Source organism: Fukomys damarensis, unplaced genomic scaffold (assembly GCF_012274545.1).
Source record: "Fukomys damarensis isolate Sample0158 unplaced genomic scaffold, DMR_v1.0_HiC HiC_scaffold_36, whole genome shotgun sequence".
Lineage (NCBI taxonomy): Eukaryota > Metazoa > Chordata > Mammalia > Rodentia > Bathyergidae > Fukomys > Fukomys damarensis.
This window is the reverse complement of record NW_022900948.1, coordinates 6,877,238-6,899,565: the sequence shown is the minus strand read 5'-3', so window position 1 is coordinate 6,899,565 and position 22,328 is coordinate 6,877,238. Positions and strand designations below refer to the sequence as shown.

General features: G+C 34.2%; 1 protein-coding gene across 2 annotated transcripts in view; it reads left to right on the top strand.

Moving 5' to 3' along the window:
• Positions 1–22,328, top strand: part of Lingo2 (leucine rich repeat and Ig domain containing 2) — a 1,157,994-nt gene that overhangs the window by 838,719 nt on the left and 296,947 nt on the right. For both annotated transcript variants that reach the window (XR_004515393.1, XM_033759063.1), the window contains exon 7: positions 9,521–9,679. The gene's annotated coding sequence lies outside the window, so the exon portion shown is untranslated. The remainder of the gene's footprint in view (positions 1–9,520; positions 9,680–22,328) is intronic.

The following is a 22,328-nucleotide window of genomic DNA, read 5'->3' as shown; positions in this document are numbered from 1 at the left end:
TACAATTATAAATTTTGTACAATTATAAATGATTATACAATTATAAATGATTGTATAATTATAAATAAATTTTTAAAGCTTCAATGCCAAAGTGCTTTGTTGCTAGAACACAGAAATACACTTGATTTTTGTATGTAGTTATTATATTCTAAAACATTTCTACTTCACATATTAATCTGTTTTAGTACTCTGTGTAGATTCCAAAGGATTGTCTACTTAGACAATAAAATTCTCTGCAAATAAAGACAGTCTTAACTCTTCCTTTCCTCTGTGAATGATTTTTGTATATCTTGTGGTATTGAACTGACTAAAAGTAGTACAACCACCAGTACAACGTTAAATAGAAGTGGTGGGAGTTCACATCCTGTCTTTTTTCTGATCCTAAGTGAAAAATATTTAGATTTTTTTCACCATTAGATATAACATTAACTGTACATTTTTGTAGATGTTTATCAAGCTGAAGAACTCTCTCTTTTTAACTAGTAGTGGATGACAGAATGGTCAAATAGTTTTTCTGTGCCTACTGAGATAATCATATATATATTTTCAGTTTGTCAAAATGTTTAATATGGTTGTGTTGATTGCTTTCCATTGTTAAATCAATCTTGAATCTTTGGGACAAATCCCACTTATTCATGATGTATTATCTTTTTACGTATTGTTGGATTTGACTCATTGAAATTTTGGGTGTAGATTATACAATAGGTTACACCTATGACCATGCTTACATAGTACTTCAGTTTTGGTTATATAAAGTATCACAGTTATTTATTTTGTTGTTGTTGTTATGTGTTTTTTATTATGTTTTTTGATATTCCCATTTACTCCTTCTTTCTACCTCCTAATAACTGTTAATTTCTAATTTCATTCACTTAGCAGTTATTGTGTACTTATCAATTCCTATGCATTGCCAGCAACAGTGTCCATTTTAAAGATGAACATTGCACAGAACCCTTGATGTCAAAGAGGTGTACAGTTTATGCTGTGCCTGGTGGAGAGGAGAATGGAAGACCCTCATAAATGATTCAGATTCAACGTGGTAATTGAATATGACAAGATACTATAGGAATCCGTACCATTAACCACAGATGTGATGCTGAAGCTAGTACTACTGGCTTGCTAGAAAAATGAGATAAGGATAATTTTCACAGAATGAGTAAAGAACATGTTAAGGGCAAACCAGCAAGAAACATCATGACATAATTAGGGAATGACAGGAAAATGCCAGAATAATGCCCACAAAAACATGCACGTTTTAACATAATGGTACTATATCATGGTCAAAGAATTATTTTATCTTCTTGTTAATAGGGGTCAAATTTGTATTTTGAACTATCTGATTGATATCCAAAGTCTTAGTTCATGTGGTCTGGACCAGGAGTTGGAAAACCACTTTAGAAATTAACAATTCAAAAGTACAAGGGGATGAACCCGCAAGACATATAAGAGGGAGAATGAACCTGACTGCATGGGCATGTGTATTTTTTTGAAGTTGTTTTATTTTTGCCTTTGCCTGTTTTGTTGATTTCTAAATGTGTGTGACTTATGATAACCATTCATTGGCCTGTAAGAGGGTATGAAGGAAGAGAGATTTTTGTAAAGAGAGTTATTTAATTCAATTGTGAATTTTGTGAATTTGAAGCGCCTGCCTGGGAGTCAGGGAACATAAAGTATAAATGGTTGGAAGTAAAAATGTGAAGCTCAGAAGAGATTGCTTAGTCAATCACACTTTACATCTGAATTTGAAGAAATTTTTTCTAATTTTTATTTTTCTTAGTACACTTTTGCAGTACATAATGATTACAGTCATTGTGGGGAGTTTGTAATGTACATAACACAACTTAATTCTTTTTATATCTCGCAATCCCTTGGTCTTCTTCCAATTTGGAAAAGATCTATCTCCCCATTTCCTTTTATCTTTTTATTTTGCTCTTTAAATTATTTATACTATCTGAAGAATTCTTAAAGTGCATCACATATAACCACAAAGCTTCACACAGCTTTGGAAATTTGAATATGCACTCAAATAAAAACCACAGCTAATGCCAGTAGATGCCTTGTCCCTTTGGCTGAACTCAGAAATGCATTGATATCTCTCTCTCTCTCTCTCTCTCTCTCTCTCTCTCTCCTCTCTTTCTCATCTTTCTCTTTCTCACTTTCTATCTTGAGCTCTACTGCTACCTCCATCTCTCCCTCTCTCTGATATGAAAATGGAACAGTTATCATTATCTGATATAATGTTTGGACATGGTGAGAAATGCAGATAAAACTCAAAATTTTTGATAGTCAGGTATAGAGAAATCACATTTTCTTCTCATGTAGAACCAAAATCAAGTAGATAGATGCCGGAAAAACAAACAAACCCCTTTCACCATGTCTTTATTCAAGTTATTTGTATGGGTGCAAAATGTGAGTTTATTTTTTATTTTTTGTATAAGAGCAAATTAGCTTTTAAAAGATGTATTTCAAAAAGAAAAAATAGAGAATAGTAAATATATCCTGTGTACCCACAACAATTCAAGTTTTGTTTTTGTTTTTGTTTTTTCATACTGAGGATCAGGATTGAACTCGGGTCCTTGAGCTCGCATGCAATTCAAGTTTAATCAATGATGGTATTTTGTTAAACTTGTTTCAGGTCTCTTGTTTTTATTTTTGTTGTGTAAAACCAAATCTTTATAAATTACACTAAATGTTTCTTTGTACTTCTTTCTGATTCTTGTCAACTTCTCTCATAGATGTCACCAGTGACCTATATTTGCTGTGTATCTCTCCTATCTATATTGTTATTTTTACTGTATATATTATATTGAAACTATTAGCCATATAAATGTGGCTGCATTATATTATTTTGTCCATCGTTGTGTCAGTACTCCACTCTCTTAATTATCATAGCTTTCTAAGAAGTATTAGCAGCAAGAATGCTAATCTTATTCTTCTTTATTTTTGTTTGGTTATTCTACATCTTTTGACTTTTCATATGTATTATGCAGTCAGCCTCACAATTTGTAATAAATAAAACCAGCTGTGATTGTGATTTTACTCTCTTGAATTTATAAATCAACATAAATGTATTTGACATCTTAAAAATAATGAGTCTTCTAACCCATAAACATGGCATATCTGTTTTATTTATTTAGGATATCAGGGACTTTTCTCACAAACATTTTGCTTTGGGTAGAGACACATTTAAAATTATGTTACATTGCTTAAAATCTCCTCTGAGCTCAGAGTCCTTTTCCAAGTTTACTTGGCTATTGGCATTCATGTTCCCCCATGAGGTTGTGTCTTTAAAATGAGCAGGTTGGAAGTGCTCTGAAGTTTAACCTTCTTTTAAAGGCTCACCTGGTTAGGCAGGATAATCTTCTTTGCCTAAATCAAGGTCGACTGATGGGTAACCATAACAGTGATATTTCACCATGTTCACGGGTCTCTAGCACACTGAAATGGAGGGGATTATATAGAACATCTATACCAAGGGGAAAACATTTTGGAGGCCATTTTAGAATTCTGCTTACTACGTACATCTTTCTTTGAAATTTTTTTAAAAAGTATTTATGAATTTTTTTATATAATGAAGGATGGTCTAAGAAATTTGTTTCCTCAGTTGTTTCCTTCTACTACATAAAAAATAGTTCATTTTTGTGTGTTGACCTTTAATCCTGTGATCTTGCTAAGTTTCCTTACCTGTCATTTCTAGTAGGTTCCATTATGCCAGCTGAAAATAGAATTAATTTATCTCCTTTTTGATTCATATGCTTTTTATTTAATTTTCCATAATTATTGAACTAAGCTTATGAATATGAATGGAAGGTGAAGAGGCAAAGTATTTGGTTTACCTTAATCTTAGTAGGGAGCATTCAACACTTTGACACTAAATGTGAGGTTAACATGAGGCAAATACCCTTCAAGTTGAAAAAGGCCTTTCATATTTCTGTTTTCTTGATAGCTTTTAGCATAAAGTAGTCCTTAAATTTTGTTAAATTATTTGTTTCTTTGCTTGCTTGCTTGTTTGCATTGACACAACCCCATATTGTATTGTTTTCAAATTTTAGACTAAATTTCCTTTCTGAGGATGAATTCCACTCATTAATACTATATTATTATTTATAGACATAGCTAGAATTGATTAGATGGTGTTGTATTATTGATTTTTGCATCCATATTCATAAGGCATTTTGTTCTGTAATCTGTCTTCCTAAAATGTTTTTGTTAGGTTTTCAAACCAGGATAGGATTACCTTAAATGCATAAAACATGTTGGAAATGTTTCTTTCTCTTTGAGTTTTTAAAATAATAATGGAGAGAATGATTTACTTCTTTTTAAAATATTTAGTAGGGTTTCACTAGGGATAAGGATACCCTAGTATGGAGCCTTGCTTGTGGGCAAGTTTATTAGTTATAATTCACTTTATTAGACAAAATCGCCTTGCTTTGTTATGGTATGCTTGTGGATATTTTATAAGGAGCCTGTCCATTTCATCTGAATTGTCAAATTTATTTTCATATATATTTATAAAATTATTTTATTTTTTAATATGTTCAGGCTATAGTGATATCAATTGCATATATTTGAAATTTTCTTTTTCTGTTATGTGTTTCATACTTCATTTATCAATTTTATTGTTATTTTTCAAAAAACATTCTTGGTTTTGCTAGTTTTTTCTGTTGTTTCTGTTCCATAGATTTTTCTAATCTTTTTTATTTCCTTTCTTTTGTTAAGGACAAAATCGCTCATTTTTGCAAATTTTTTAGCATGGAAACCTTGATCTATTATTTGAGATCTTTAGTCTCTCCTAACCCACATTTTAAATTATAGGTATCATTTTTAAACTTTGATGTAGCTCTATGTCACACATTTTGATGTGTCACATTTTCTTTATCATTCAATTCATGTTTTCTCCAAAGAGTTATGAAAAATCTTTATCCAGATTTTGAGGCCCTTGTTCTGAACATTCCCTCTCCTCAGATATTTTGCTGTATTCCTTGCTATTGCTTCAGGAGGAGTTCTTATATTTGCCTTCTGAAAATCATTGTGCCACTGTCCTCCTTGGGCCATATCCCTCCTCTGTACTAGCAATCAAGACTATTATAGTGGTACCTGTATACCATGCTTACGACAACACTATTCATATTAGCTGAATCTTGGAAGTGGCCTCTATGTCCATGAACAGATGGATGGATAAAGAAAATGCAGCCTTTATATACAACAGGGTACAACTCTGACATAAAGAAGGATAAACTTGAATCGTTTATAGGTAAATGCATGCACATTGAAACAATGCTATGTGAAATAAATCAGACACATGAGCTTATATCACAAATTATAAATAAAGAACAAAATAAAAGACAGATTATCAGAAATAGTGGCACAGATGTTTAGCAGAGGGAATAGAAGGGGGAAGGGAGGTAAGGGGAAGTGGGTGAAAAACAGAATTAAGATATGTATATGTACCAACTCCCATAAGGAATAGAATCATTATTTACTTCAAACATGTAGCAAAAACTAAAAATTTAAAAAGAGACCGCTGTGAAAGAATCAAAAATTCATCTCATGTGTTTGCTTTTACTCAAATATCAATGGCCAGCAATGAAGGCATAGTTCTTGAAATCCATTGCCTCATTTATTTTTTTACCAGTTTTAAAGTCACTTCTATTGGCAAAGAGAGAGCAGAAGGTTGAAAATACATAGGAAAAAGAAGTAAAAAGAATGGAGCCAAGTGTCAGTTGTAGAAAATTTGGCATGTGACTGATACTTCATTTTAAGAAAACACAAACAGTAATATGGTCTATTTTAATTGATGAAAATGCTAGATCATAATTCTGAATCAAATTCAAAATTAGGCATCTTTGAACACGATGAAAACAGAGAGTTGTTTGTGTTTGAGTGTCCAATGAATGCTAAGATGTCAGTTACTGAATTATCCAAGATCATTTATGTCACTTAAGAGACCTCTTACTGGGTTCTAAAATGAGTATTGTAGAAGATTATTTCAAGTTTCTGATCACTAATAATGTAGGTAAACATCAAAATGGGTAGCAGCGAACATCAACGTGCTAGTTACATTTTAATCTAATCATAGATTCTGTCACAGTTATTCAGTACAGTTTCTCCTTTTCTATGGTGGGGGAGGGGAACGGCGGGGGAGGAGGGATCCAGGAAAGGAGGAGAGCTATTTATTGCCTTCGGAAAATTAAGGTCATTTAAAATTGTGCACTTAGAAATCTTGTTATTTTGTTTCTTGACTTTGGTATCTTCTTTCTAAAATAAAACCTACTGAAAACATGGCTCTTAAAAATCAAGTGAATTGGAAATCTATAAAGTTGTTTGTACACCGCACTGAGTAAGCTGGGTGAGTGTTGTATTGGAAAGACAGGAACATCATGGTTTCAGATATTTGTATAGATCCTTCTGTGATCTGAATGCTCCTGATATGTGACTTCACTTCCCTGGGACTAAACTTTACATCTATAGATCGAGCGAATCGCTCAAATTCATTATTTAAAAATGTAGAAATAATTGAGTGCATGACACTATCAATTAACTACATTAGGATATCAGATTTTTTTTTTTTAGGAAGACTTCAGGTCCTTTGGTAAGTAACGTAGTCATTGTGCTCCATATTTTCATCACTTAAAGTAAGCATTATTAGAATACTTACTTTACCAGTTTTTTGAGAGAATTAGATGAGAAGTTAAATAGAAAACACAACAGTAACCTAACAGCACTAATGTGATGCCCTCTGCTGCTAGGAAAGAACGTGTGACTTTTTGTCCAACTAAATAAGGAAACAAAAACCCAGAGGCGGGGGTGGGAGGGACTTAGCTCAGGGGTGTAGCGCCTGCCTTCAAAGTACAAGGTCCCGAATTTGATCCCTGGTTTAAAAAACAAACAAACAAAAAACTTAGCAACAAAATTTGGGGACTGCAAAATTGTGGCCTCCTTCCTTTTCTAAAAGTCACTGTCAAAAAGATATAGATTTCAAATTTCTAAAGCAGAAAGCACAGTAACTTTGATCATTGAAAATCTACTTGTTCCCACATTTCTTATAGTTAGGATTTTGATGTTATCTTGCGAAAATGAATCAGTTACCCACAAATTTAGCAAAATACACTAAGCATTTATTAACACATACGAGGACTATAGCGCTCTCTTCTGGTTCTGCTGGCTGCCCCGAGGCCGTGCAATGCGCCTCTCTGCAGAAAATGAAGCAACCCTTAAGCAACATTTAAGAGCAAATCAACAAGTATAAATCAATACCTATAAAATGAGTGTCTGAGTGTCTAAGTGCTGGGGAATCCTTTGGAAAACTGTCTTCAAAGCAGTAATATAAACTAAAAGATTGGGAGTGGTGTACACAAGGAAAGAAAAACTACCAAAATTCAATCACAGAGCACTTAGGGCTAGATAAAAACACAAAAACAGAGTTTGTGCATGTTTAAATTTCCTCTCACTTTTTTGTTTTTTCAAGTTTTATTGTGCTCTGGTTTTGTTTTGAATTAATTTATAGCATGACTTTATCAATACCTTTTGTAACCAGCAACAAGAGCCTCAAAATAATAGAATAAGATGAGAAAACTGAATAAAATTAAACCACTTGAAAACCTTTTCAATTTTAGTTAAAAATTACTTAGTTTCTAAGACTACTTTGTGACTTTGTGTGTGTGTGTGTGTGTGTGTGTGCGTTTGTGTGTTTTTATTTTGAGACAGGATCTCACTATGTAGTTGAGACTGACCTGCAACTCACTATGTAGCTCAGGCTGGTCTCAAACTCACGGAGATCCTCCTGCCTCAGCCCCCTGAGTGCTGGGATAACAGGCTTGCGCCACCATGCCCGGCTTTAACAGTATTTTTTTTATAAAGCCTTAATCTTACTGTTGTTTTCATGCAATAACATATTTACTGAGAAATACGTAAGAAACGTCTTAACATATGCTTTCATAATGAGCACTTGAATTAGATACAATTTCAAATCAAATGGAATTTTTACTTTTTATGACCACCTATGATCTTTGAAAAAAAATAGAATAATCATACAATGAGTTGTACAAGGCAATTTAAACAAGAGAGTGGCATCCCTCATCAGTTTTTGTTTGTTATTTTTTGAAATGTTGTATGTTAGTTTGAGACATGTGTTTGACTTCAAGTTCTTCCAATCTTACCATTCTTGCAGAAATGTTGCAGTATGGTATGTCATTGTTGTCTTTTAAGCAAGTCTTCACATTGACTTCTGGGAATGCTTGAAACTCTAATCACAGGTGCAAGAGGATATATCATTTTGTGGCTTGTTAAAAATCAATTTTTGCACCTGTGTCCATGAATATATGGAACATAATCACTCCTGAGTCTCCCTACAGACTCAGACTAACTTCTCAATCCTTTCTGTGCACTGTGTTTAAAATAATAATTTGTTTTTGTATATACATTGCTAAATATGGTTGTTGATGCTAAATATATATATATATATGTAATATCATTTTGTGGCTTGTTAAAAATCAATTTTTGCACCTGTGTCCATGAATATATGGAACATAATCACTCCTGAGTCTCCCTACAGACTCAGACTAACTTCTCAATCCTTTCTGTGCACTGTGTTTAAAATAATAATTTGTTTTTGTATATACATTGCTAAATATGGTTGTTGATGCTAAATATATATATATATATGTATATACATGCTGATTAAGATCTTTCTACATTTCTGTGGAACAATAATTGTGTGAAAGGCATAAGTGCAGCAAAAGCTGATTGTGCATGGGTATTTTCTCTGTTAATGGAAGTCAAAGCTGCTTATGAAGTTTAAACATCATATTTTTCATATGGATATAAACAATTATATCATTCAACTGTGTGGCAGATCGCCCCAAAATTAGTCATTTACTTAATTAGACTCTGGTCATCCCTTTGTGCAAAGGTTATGCCTATAGTATGTTCACAATTGGTTACTGCCTTGTAGCCTGTATCTTGATATGAACAATGGTGGCTCTGAATCTGCAGCACTTTCTTCTCCTCTAAGGTCTTTCTCACACGCTACAAAGAATTCCAATTTTTGCACTAGAAATGCTGACATTCCCTGGATAATCAGAGCTCACAAAGGAAACTCTGCCTGCCAATAATATCATGTGGATTTTGCAATTGCTGCAAATGGATTTTGCATGTTAAATCTTACTGCTTAGTTACCTAGGAATACTACAGGTAGAGTCAGGAAATTACTGTGAATATTACAGTTACTTAGATGAGAGAAGAGGTATCTGCTATTATGTGTGTCAATATTAATGTTTCTTAGTACCGACTTCTTAAATATATAAATAGTAACATCAACAGGAGCATGCCCTCTACAAAATCACCTTCTGTAGCACAGAAACTTCATCTCTGTTAGCCTCTTGAGAGGCATCAGAGCCCTTCTTGCCCTGCCTTATGATTTCATTATTGATTACAACAGTGATTAAGACATGGTTCCTAGTCTTAAGACATGGTTCACAATTTTTCAATTAAAATGAAGAACTGTTTTTGTGTGTTGCAGGTACATTTCACGCAGTTGCCTTGTGGGACTTTGAGAGATGCTGCAGCCCGTGACATGTGGGAATTATCATGATCAACTACTCAGTTTGGATTTCACCCAGTGGCCAAGAGCCTTGCATACTAAATAGCAAGGGTTGGATTTTTAAAAAGAGTGAACCAGGTAAGTTTTGAAGGAGACATCTGATCATTTATCACTTGCTCTAAGGGCTTTAACATGTTGCCAGGGTGTACTGAATAATGTATGGCTTTTCCATTTGTTTTCTACGTTCACTGAGCAGATTGTTGAAGAACAAATCTCCCTTAACTTCAAGAGATTGACTATATAGTAATAATTGAGTCTCCTTTCTCTGGAGAGGAGGGAAGAGCTATTTTAAGATACACATAAAGCAGGCATGAGACTATTACAGATGCTAGTTTAATTCAATAGCCAAAAGCTACAAGTTATAGAGATTCCTTCTTTAAGTAATTACTCTGAACTGTAAAAGAATCATTGGTTATACCTGTTATTTGGATTTTTTTTTAAAGACAGGATCTCACTATGTAGTTCAGGCCGGCCTTGAACTTGCAGCAGTCCTCCTGCCTCAGCTTCCTAAGCACTAGGTTTACAGACTGTGTCACCACACCTGGTTATAGATAGTGGTACTTTTGAAGGTGCAGTAGGAAAAGTGTTGCCTCTAAGGATTTATATTTTACATACTATAGAATTATGAATATTTATTAATGGCATCTGGTCTTTAAATATTCTTCAAGCTTACAATAATTTAGAAAATTATACCATTATTATGTCTTTTTGAGAATGTAATTCTAAATTCTATTCACATGTTATTGAAAATAGTAATAAAATGACATACTACATTATTGTTGTTCCAAGAATATAAGATGTAACCTTCTTTGTGTGTGTGCGTGTGGTGGGGGTACTGGAAAAAATGTAGTATTCTTATTGAGATTTTTATCTAATTTTTCTATTGCATTCTGGAAACTCATGTCAGTTAATTTCTATAATTTTGTCAGTTCTTACTTTTTTTCTCCTTCACTCTATTCCATCCCTGAAATATAACTTACATGATCAACAATTACCTGGAGAAACCACAAGTCATTCTCATCCTCTGACTTTAAGACCATCCAAATTTTTGCAGACTCTTTTTAATTTAATGCATCAGAAAGATTTTCTTTAAATGAAAGTATAGAACAGAGAAAATTTAAGAAAAAAAATCTTAATTTTGATAACAATAGGTTTTCCTTGGTCAAATGGTTGAGCTCTTTAAATTTTGTTTTGTTTTGTTTACAAATATAGCTTTCTTTCTGAAAATGAAGTGAATGAAACTCAGTATATTACAGCCTAAAATAACTGTTCGGATGTACACAAGGACTTCCAAAGTGTTTGAAAACAATCCATTCGGTAATGCTTTAACAAACACCTCTTTCTAATACCTAATGTCTTATGTGTCTATAAGAACATCTTAAACCCAGATTTGAAATGTGTTGGAAATACTGTAGATTACCAAACTCATGGTACAAGTCTTTATTTGATGAACTGAACTAGTGGATAACTTTTAGTCCTTTTTAGTGACAAAGGGGGTCACTGACATTGAGAAGAGGTTTACTGGTGCACGAATAAAAGGGGAAGCAAAATGCAGGAGGCCTTGTTGGACACTGAACCTAGTTCCATGCTTCATAGCATTAGTGTCTAGCACATAAGGACAGCAAGAAGGCTTTGAGATAGGATCCCATCATTTTGACCTCATGCATTTTAAATTCTGTGCAAAATAAAGTTCACTATGATTACATTTATTTTAGTATTTTCAACAAAATTGGGTTGCGTGTTAAAACCTCAGAGTTCTAGATAAGGAGATTGAGAGGATGATCAAATTAAGTCTACGGTATTTTGAAGGTAAATAAATGTTCAGTAATACAATTAGTAATTACCTTGTCACGAAAGCAGAAATTATACCTATTTGTGGAAAACATATTTTAATTCTTTAGAATATTTTATCTTTCTGAACTGAGTAAGTTATCAATTTGGGGAGTGTATACAGTAAGCAACTTTGATCTCAATATTATGAAGAAACATAACTTCTATTCACAAATCCTTTAAAGTAAATCTTGTTGATTATGATGTACAGAGATAGTGAATTTTGCTGTCCTGTACAAAAATGTATAATTTAAAGGTGTCCTCTGAAATACAGATTTGGTAAAGAATTTACATGTTTTTAGCTACAGATTAATTATTTTCAAAGGAGGAGATAACTTAATCATTAAGGCTTTATAGTTTATCAATTTTACATTCATTCTTGTGCTCTGTGGTATGAATGCAGTGGCATCTATGGTGATGTATCCTATCTGTAAAGTAGAAAGAGTATCAAGACTTCCTGATACTGTTTTTAAAGTTTGTAAAAAAGATGTAAAAATTTGAATTGTTCCTAAGCTCAGAAGACATTTTTCTTTGTTATAGAAGTCTTTAAAGTAAAGGTTTGCCTAGCTCAGGATTATATAACTACATGCTCATATATAGAAGCAGCATTACACCATCAAGGCAGGTGAGTTTTTCCAGAGCACTCTGACGATAATTTGCCCCATGTAGAGGGATATGTGTTCTCTAAAATAGTTCATGAAAAATGTCTCAGTTGTACCTGTATATATGATATCTGTCTCTGAATCCCTGAAGAAAGTGATGATGCTCTTGCATGTCCTGATTTTGTACTGTGAGGCCTGCTGCGGGAAATTCTTCAGAATGTAGTGAAACAAATGATCCCCAAATGACTAATCTTAGTCAGTGACCATCTATTTACTTATCCCCAAATATTTTTCAGATGCCTACAACATGTAAAACTACAGGTGGTTAGAAACAAATTAGTGACTCCCTTTGCCTTCTTTCAAGAAGCTTTACTTATAAAAACAAAATAAACAAACAAATAAAAGGCCCCAGACAGGCAAAAGGGTAAATGGCTCATTCCAGGAAAAATAAACTAAAATCTGCAGCACAATGTGTCAAGCAGAATCCTCCAGATAATAAGAAGAAGGACTACTAAGGCTGGTAGTAGTGTTAGGAGGTTTTGAAAACTTGAGGATAGAATTTTAACAGATTAGAAATGTGCTTCAAGGTATTTGATGCTCAGGACGTAGTCTGATAGTTACCATGGTCCAAAAAATGAGCAGGAAGTTTGAAGATGCAAAACCTGACACCTGGGCACAGAGAGAGACCCAAGAAGAGGCTGAACACATAGTGGCTGGGATGGAGTGCTTCACATGCACAGGTGTGGTGAGATTTGAAATAATCCGTATTTCTCTTAAATGATGCTCGTAGAGGGTGTAGTGGATAAAGCGAAGGTATGTGTAGAGAGAATTGATAATGTAAGAGTGTGCAGTTTCTTTGGCACAGAAACATGTGGTTTCTAGCCTACTGCAACATCAATGCGTGAGAAAGTTCCTGTCCATCACGGACTCTTTATTCTCTGCAAAATGCTGACTGAATATCTGCTAATCAGTCCATCTCTGCATTTGCAACTTTTCCCTTTTAAAGTTGTAGTTTAGAAACACTTCACACAAAGGATGAAAGAATTTAACTTGTTTTTCATCACACCCATGTGCATGTACAGAAACATGCACATTCCCCATACTTTGTGTGTGCTTGAAATTAAACCTCAGATCCTCTTCTTGAAATTTATACTTCAATTAAGATGGGGGCAGCTGCTACCCTACTTTATTTCCCTTCTGAGACTTTTATCTCTCAGGCTTTATCCTTCCCTTCATTGTTTTATCATCACATCAATCACCATGTCTCATTCCTCTGGAACACAGCATGCATTGCAGGCACATTTTTATGGCTAGGAAGCAAGCCTACCCTAGTTGGCACTTACTGCTTACTTAAACCTAATTAAGTAATTCTGCTGAAAGCATCACATAGTTTTCCAACACAATGCACATTTGGTCAAACTAATAGGGAATGCATTACAGCTGTGGGAAAACTGGACATGGGAGAGAGACTAAGGAAGACACCAAACACAGAACTGTGGCCTTCAGCCCAGCAATTTTTGACACAATCCTCTAATGATCCAAGGCACATTAACACCTCTAGCAGAGGAAACTCCTGTTCAATTTCTTGACCGAATAAAGGAATATAAAAATCTGTGCCTTATAAAATTATAACTTCTATAATTTTAATGGTAGGAAGCATCTCTTGTTAGTGGGCATAGTTGGCACTTGGTTCATTTTGGTATTGTTAGATTAAGGGGATTTTGTCCTTTTGTGGTTATCCATATGGCCAGTGTTTAGTAACAGAGTGATCTCCACCAGGAATAGGAGCGTGGGGAAGATATACTAAAATACAGATATGAGGAAAATGAAAAACATTTTTAATTTCTAAATCTTAAAATGGAGTTTTTAAATTTTAAAACATTTTATTAGTATATGTTCGCAGTACATGTTTACATTTTTTGTGTGGAGTAGATAAGCGTACATAACACATCTTAATTCCTTTTTACATCCCCTTTTTCTCTCTTCCTTTTTTCCTCCCTCTATGTCGCCATCCCTTCCTATCTGAAAAAGGTTAATCTCCATACTTCCTACTGTCTTTTATTTTGCTCTTCATTTATAATTTGCGTTTGTTTTCTTTCTTTTTTTTTTTTTTTTGTGTGGTACTGGGAACGAACTCGGGACCTTATGCTTGCAAGACAAGGGGTGGCACAACTGAGCTAAATCCCCAGTCCTATAATTTGCATTTGTTATGTAAAAGAAATCATGTGATAATGAACTTTGTGTGTCTGACTCATTTCACTTAATATTATGTTTTCAAAGTGCATTTATTTCCCTACAGATGACTCAAGTTTATCTTTCTTTAAGGCACAGAAGTACTCCACTTTGTATAAACACCACATTTTCTTTGTCCATTCACCGATTGATGAACATATGAGTCACATTAAATATTTAGCTATTATGAATTGTGTTGCAATAATTATGGGTATACATGTGTCATTATAATATGATGTCTTTATATCTTTGAAGAATGTACCTAGAAGGGGAATCCCCGGGTCAGATGGAATTACTAGTTTTAGTCTTTTAAGGTGTCTGTACTAGTTTACATTCCCACAAACAATGTAGAAGAGTTCTTTTTGTCCCAGCAGCTTTACCAACATTTGTTACTATTTTATTTATTGATGATGGCCATTCTTTCTGGAGTACATAGAATCTTAGTGGTGTCTTAATTTTGCATTTCTCTAGCAACTAGTGATGTTGAATGATGCAGAGAAGACTTCATGTATGTGTTGGCCATCTGTGAAGTGTTTACTGATTTCATTTGCCCATTTTTATTAGGTCTTTTGGGGAGTTTAAATATTTTTTAGTTCTTTATATATTCTAGACATTAGTTCTCTATCTGAAAAAAAACGGGCAAAAAAATTTCCCATTCTGTAGGTGGCCTTTTCAAGCAATTGGTTGTTTCTTTTGTTGTGCAGAAGGTTTCTAATTTGATATGACTCCATTTGTTGATTCTTGATACTATTTCTTGTGAAACCAGCATTCTGCTCTGAAAGTCCTCACATATATCTAAGACTTCAAGAGTTTTACCAATTTTATCTCCCAGTATTTCTGTTGTGGCATTTAGTTCTTTGATCCATTTTTATTTTAGTTTAGTTTAGTACATGATGAGAGGTATGGGTCTGGATTCAGTCTTCTGCACGTCAGAGTGAAGTTTGCCATTACCTGGTTTTTTTCCATGTTGTTGGATGTGTATTTCTCTGGATAGAATTTGTTGGTGTGTTTTTATGCCAAAAGCTACCTTTTTCTTTTTGGATACAGAAGTCTCTAGCAAATTTGTGATTGACCTATAAACTGTGTTTTTAACTATTGGCTTTAACTAAAGCCTGGATTTGAATCCTAGCTCTCATAATTACAAATAATGTGATCCAGAAAAGTTATCCTGTCCGAGGTTTGATTCCCAGTCAACAGTGTAGAGCTAATAGTATCCTTATAGTGTAAATGTGAGGGTTAAATGAGACCATCAATTTTAAAACATTCAACTGTGCTTTATACATTACAAATAAATTATTATTATTATTTTATTATATAAAGTTTACTTAAGAGCAGATCCCCTTTGAAATTCATTGTGTAAGACAAATTTCAGAACTTTTACCTTTCATCTCCAGAAGTAAATGAACTGGTCAGAGAAAAGTGTTTATTGGAATGCCTAACATGTTGTAAGCACTCAATAAGCATTACTTGCTTTGGCAGTTGTTATTATTCACCTTATCAGAAATTTTCTTCATCAGACTCATTAAATAAATTTTTTTATCTATAACTTCCTTCTTAGAATGATGGCAATTCTGTAAGTTATGCTTAGGTTTATGCTGTTGAGATAATGCTTTGTTTTAATAATCTATTATTGTTCATGTTATAATCATATTGTTGGGTGCTTTGTATTGTGGTAAATATTTTATTTATAACCACTATTACCAGAATGGTCTTGTTTTACCAAATTGTAATCTTTCCAGTCATTAAAATATGTTGAAATGCACCAAATTGAATATTACCATACAGTAGCAAAGAAAATACCCTGATCTATAGATGTAATTCTCTACTTTGGAAATACTGCTTAATGTACACTCACAGATACTCTCTTTGGGAATCCCTAACATTAATCAAACAGTGTCTATAATTGTTTCTACCCTTTTTATTACATGTATTTTATAAGCAGGATAATTAAATTTGAAGTTAAAAGAATTTAAGCTGTATTTAACATAGGTACAAAAGTCATCTAAAACCTTATTGTCTGGGGATTTAGCTCAGTGGTGCCACTGCCTGCCTCGCAAGCATAAGGACCTGAGTTCAATCCCCAGTACCAAAACAAACAAACAAACAAACAAACAAAAAACAACTCATTAGGGGAAGAATGAGGAGGAATCTAAAATAATCCCAACAGTTTCTGGCCAGTGTTCTATGGATTATTGGTTTGAGGAACTCCACTTTTCTCAGGGGAAGCAGAAATAAATGTAGACAAGAAAACAGAAGTGAGAGGTGAAAAGTGAATCAATCAGAGCTAAATTAAAGGACTTCAGGCTTCGGCAAAGGGTTGTCTAGGATTGGACTTTGAGTGTCTGTAACATACAAGAACTGGAAAGTTGCTCATCTTCCCTTAGCAGGAGCTCAGTGCTGCCCCAGTGAGAGGCAGAGGAAGCTGATGGCAGAAGGTGGAATATGCATGGTTGTGAAGTAATAGGGAAATGATAAAAATATGGAATTGAATGGGAAACCTAGTAGAGTCATGCCAGGGGCTAACAGTTTGACATAATATGTGTAAGAGGTTTTGAACTGAGTTGTAGGAAATCTCTCAGTAAGCATATAGGACATTTCATATAAAAAGATCTGCTTTTTTTTTGAGGATAAGATTTAGCATGAAATTAAGATATTACTAGAGATAATCTTTACAAAGTCTCTTCTGCTGATTTATGAAAGAATACCCGGTACCTGAATATATCATGTTTCTTCTTATTGACTCTAACACAACAATAGCACTAAAGTAACAATAATAACCCCTCAAATTGAATATTAGACTTAATACAGGTCCTTTATCCAAGCTCATATTTATCAGGTGCTGTAGGAATAGTTTTATAGATACTTAAAATGAATAATGTGAGGCATAGAAATGTGAATAATTTGTATAGGCTAACACACCTAGCATGTGGCAGTTTTTCTCCCAAGATATCTTTATAAAAATCTATGTTTACTAAAATATTTCATAATTTTTATAACAATTCTGTCCTGTAATTTCAGTTTTCAAAATCAACAGTCCAATACCTATGCTATACATGTTTGTAATTTACTCTATTATATCATAAAATTTTCTAATATTGTATAATTTATCTATTATTGTATGTGTATCTGTTTTGCTTCTCCATGAGCTTAAAAGTAGCTTAGGAGAACAACCTGTAGCGTTTTTGTCTGCTTGCATGTTTGTGGAAGGGTCATTACTACCAGTGCTGTGACAGGCCCTGATTCTGAACAAGTGTATGCTGATGAGTGTCAACCACAATCTGTTTTCCGTTTTTTGCTAAGAACGGAAAACTTATATACAAAGTTCATCTATTATTTTTATCATAATTCTGTAAGTAAACTTGTATCCCTGTAATTTTGAGTGTTTGCATAAATGAGCAAGTTAAGAATTGAGTACTATTTTGATTTTTATTTATGTGGAATTTTCTTTTCTTTACAGAAAGCACCAAATATATCAATTTTCAATACGTTTTCTATGCAACTTTGGCTTGAGAGTGTATGTTCTGTGTTCAAAGAGTTTTGTAGCCAAATACAATTTGCTGGTATGTTAAGTTATGAGACGGACTACACCCAAGCAAGGATTTAAATAATTTAGGTTAATTCAACTGCTTGGGCACAGAAGGCCAACCCTTTTCTGATTTATCAGAGGATTGTTGATAACCAGACAAAAGTGCACTGTTTTCAGCCATCTTTTCCCAGAGATTATAACTCTGGTGTTCATAAGGAAAGCCTTGGCCAAATGCATCGTTACTCTCTTTGTTTCTCTCAGTCGCTTCCCTCTTCCTTTATCCTCTGCCTCCTTTCCCTCCTTCTCTGTTTCCCCCTCCTCCTCCTCTTTCTTCAGCCCTTCCCTGTATCTGAGGTGCTTCTCTAATCTCCCTTCCCCAATCTGTGCACATGTTAGCATTTTCTTCTTTGGGCTTCCCCGTGTTTACATATAGAGATTTCATTACCTCTAATAACACACACATTTTTACATATGAATGCTCTCAATGAGCTTGTACCTTTCTCTTTGCATTCAAGCCAACTCTGGAGACTGCTTTTCACTCTTCCTACTTCTGGCCAGAGAAAGCTTGTAATTTTAGAGCAACATTTATAGACGGAGTTCCTTTCATTAGCAAATTGTTTTCGAAAACAGCCTTACTTTCACACTCTGAACAGTAGATTTGTACATGATTATTAAATAAAGACAATTACTGTCAGACTACATCATAAGTAGCATCATCCAGAGGTTCAACACAGAGTCTCTACAAGGTCACTGGGCCACAGAAAACTGTTTCAGTCTGTCTGCCTTCACTTCCATATAGATCAAAGACAATGTCTAATCTTAAATGCTAATCTTATCCCCAAGTATTTTATGGTGCCAATGACAAAAGAACAGCTTTGTGTCCTATTATAAACCAGAAAAAAGGCAGTAAAATATGTGTCAATCAGGACAGATGGAAACAATTTAACATATTTACAGAAAGAGTTAATAGTGAGCTGGAAACTGGTACAATTTTCATAAAGGATGTGGGTTCACAGCGGGCCTCAAAGAACCAGTGAGAAGTCATAAAAATAGAGAAACTATGGTGGTATATTTTTACCAAAGTGTAGGGTAGAGGTCAAGTGGACAAAAATATACACTAACTTGTTCAGGAGAGAATAAATAAATCTATTTGACTGTACGGATGCATTTGCAAAAGCAAGCGAAGAAAGTTTGAGAATATAACTGGGGGCAAGATTGGGGAAGACCTTTAAATGTCAGCGTAAAGATTCTGAATTCTAAATGTATTCAGTCGGGAACTACTGAAATGTTTGGTTAGAGGGAAAATGTGCTTAAGAATACCTACACCTGGTAACTTCTGCTTTTGTAAAGTCTTTCTTTTATCATGTCTCCAATAAATATATCAATAAGTGTAAAATATCGAGAAAAAGGTGATACATTTGAAAGGAGAGTCTGAATGAAGGCGAGGGAACCAGAAACAAATGACGATGCCAGATACAGTTCTTGCAGGGAGTTAGAAGAGCCAAACTCGAGAGAGAAGCAGGTAGCATTGGGTGGGAAGCTGTGGATTTCAAGCCTGTGTGTATTTATCAATAAGGAACGTATACACATGAGGCTGTGCTAGAAAATCACCCCGGACGTATGGGCCATATAAGTACGCTTGGACTTCCTAGGTGAGATGAAAACAAGAACTCTTATCACTTATGCCACACACCTATAGTAACCTGTGAAAGACAACTGAACCGCAGTGCTTGAAGTAGAAAATTATATCTTCAGTAGGCCTGATAACGCGACTGATGAGTCCCTCAAAGAGGTCACCTGAGGAGTCCAAGTGGGGCTAGACTATGTAAAGTAGCAGCATCCACGTGCTGCCCCATTTACTGGCTTTTGAAAATGTGTTGAATTTCTTCATTGATCCTTACAATGGTGTTCTATAAATAGCTCAGAGTTAACCCGGACAAAAGTAAAGTATCATCCACCCTTTCAAACTTGCCCTACAATCATCCACATTTCCTCCTCTGTTTCTTTCTCTCTTCCTTCATATATCACCATCACTACATTCTTTCTGTTTTTAAAGCATGTTTATCAGCCGGGCGTGGTGGTGCACACCTGTAATCTCAGCACTCAGGAGGCAGAGGCAGGAGGATCACTGTGAGTTCGAGACCAGCCTGGGCTGCAAAATGAGTTCCAGGTCAGTTTCAACTACATAGTGAGACCCTGTCTCAAACAAACAAACAAGCAAATAGAGCATGTTTATCGTTTATCGATCTGTTCGCTTCTTTCCAGATACAATGCCACACTCATAATATATTCATTTCATTATTTTTCACCTAGATTCTTGCAATGGCCTCATTCTTTTTAAAATTATTTATCTGTAGCAGTCTTTTAATGTATCTCCCTGACCTCAGCTCTGTCCTCCATCCATTCAAAACCAACAGCAGATGCAGATCTCAATATGTCATTTCCATACCACCCCTAAATGCTTAGGGAGAGAGCATTTGTGTCTTACTGCATCAGAGGAAATTTTTCATGATGAAACTTCTTATCATCGCTTAGACTCTTACTTTTTATGCACGCACCATGACTTTGGCTGGATTGCCGTTACATGCTGTTTGTCCCACTCTGCTAAGCATATCTGCCTCTTATTTGCCCCTCCTGGCCCCTTAAACCTATTTTACCACGTTTGTTTCTCACACTAGAAAGTCCTATAAGGTAGGAATCATTTCTTATTTTTCTGTGTTTTCCCAGAATGTTTAGATCTCACAGGTTTGGCTTGTATAAATGAACATATGTCTTTTCTTCTATATTATGGCAAGACTTGCTCATATAATTCTTTGTTGATTTTGATGATTAGAAATCAAATCCTAGGGCTGGGGATTTAGCTCAGCGGTTCGGTGGCCTGCCTTGCAAGCGCAAGGACCGAGTTCAATCCCTGGTACCAAAAAAAAAAAAAAAAAAAAAAAAAAAAAAAAAAAAAAGGATGGGAGAAAAGAACAGTGGGTTCTAGATAGCCTAGTAAAAATGCTGTGGGCTGGCAAATATGTAAATTATCAGGACTGAAAACAAAATTCTGTCTCTAGCACTGAAATATTGCAGGTGGTATCCAATGTAACTCAAACTAGTGCTTTCATAAAAATGATAGCATTTCTATGAGTAATTCAAAGTAGGTTGTGAACTAATTCTGATACAAATTTAATGCATTTTCACGATTCTGTGTTCCTAGAATCTAGTTATTACACATAGCTAGATCAGTAAATTTCCTTTCATATATGCTACTTAAATTAAATATAATGAGTGTCATAGATACATTATCTCTGTCTAGCCTTCGAATCCAACAAGTTCTGAAAAAAATTAAAAACTTATGCCTGACAATGCTAGATACATCTGTGAACACATTTCTTTCCATCATTCCTTGACTTCCTATTCCTTCTATGCAAGTGAGAAAGTATAATAAATAAGATTAGACATGTTACAAAAGCTATTCTTATGTAATAATTACGGTGCAATTGAGTACATTCTGTCCATTTCTTGGAGTTATACTATAAACATATATAATATATCCATGTTCAGAAACCCAGTTACTAAGATTTAAATATAACAACAAGGCATTCACAAATTTAGTCTACAAACAAGACAACACAAATTAGAATCCTATAATGCCAGATTCTATAGAGGGGAATACAAATATCTGCTAGATTAGACAGAGGATAGTGTGATTCAATTAGCACCAGTCTATTTGTAATGTTGTTTCCTCCTGTACTAGCTGCTGTTCACAACTCTATTTTTCTTCCTCACTAGACCATAAACATCTAAAGGTCGGGTATTATTTTGTCTGTTCTGTAGTACTCCTCATTTCTAAAAGAGTGCCTGACAAATCATAGATGTTCATTAAATGAATTTTTATAAAAAAGTTTCTGTACCTAATAGTCATTTAATATATTTTAATAATAAACACATTAATGAATGGATTAAATAATGTCCATTCATTTACAGTGGAAATATTTTAACTGTCAATTGGGGCATTTAATGGTTAAAAGAAATGGATATGTGTCTTCTTTATTACTTTAGAAACCAATTACACTGAAAATTCAATTTGAATATTACATTAAAGCATTGGAAGCAACTTCCTTGATGCTATTTCCAAATTACACACTTTATTAATTTTTAAAAATAAAGTTATCTTCCTGCTGTCAAAGAGTGACATTTATAGTATGCTTCAGATGTTTGCAAATTTCGTCCTGTTCTGCAAAGGCATCTGCCTTCACCTTACCTTCTTTTTCAGTAGCTCTAACCATGTTAAAATAAAATTAAAGGAACTATTTTTCAGAAAATGCAGCTCAATTTAGATGCTTTTATTATTTGAGTGAAGTTCTTTAAAAAGACTACCAATAATAATTATTGTAAAGAGTATGTTGTTTTTGGTAGTGTCGGTAATAAAATAAAGGAAACAGGTATTAGTGTTTTCGTTACAAAAGAAAATAAACATTGGATTTTAGTATTTCAATCTAAGCCAGTTCAAACTCTGACTATGCCAGAGAAGGATCAGACAGTGGCTGAG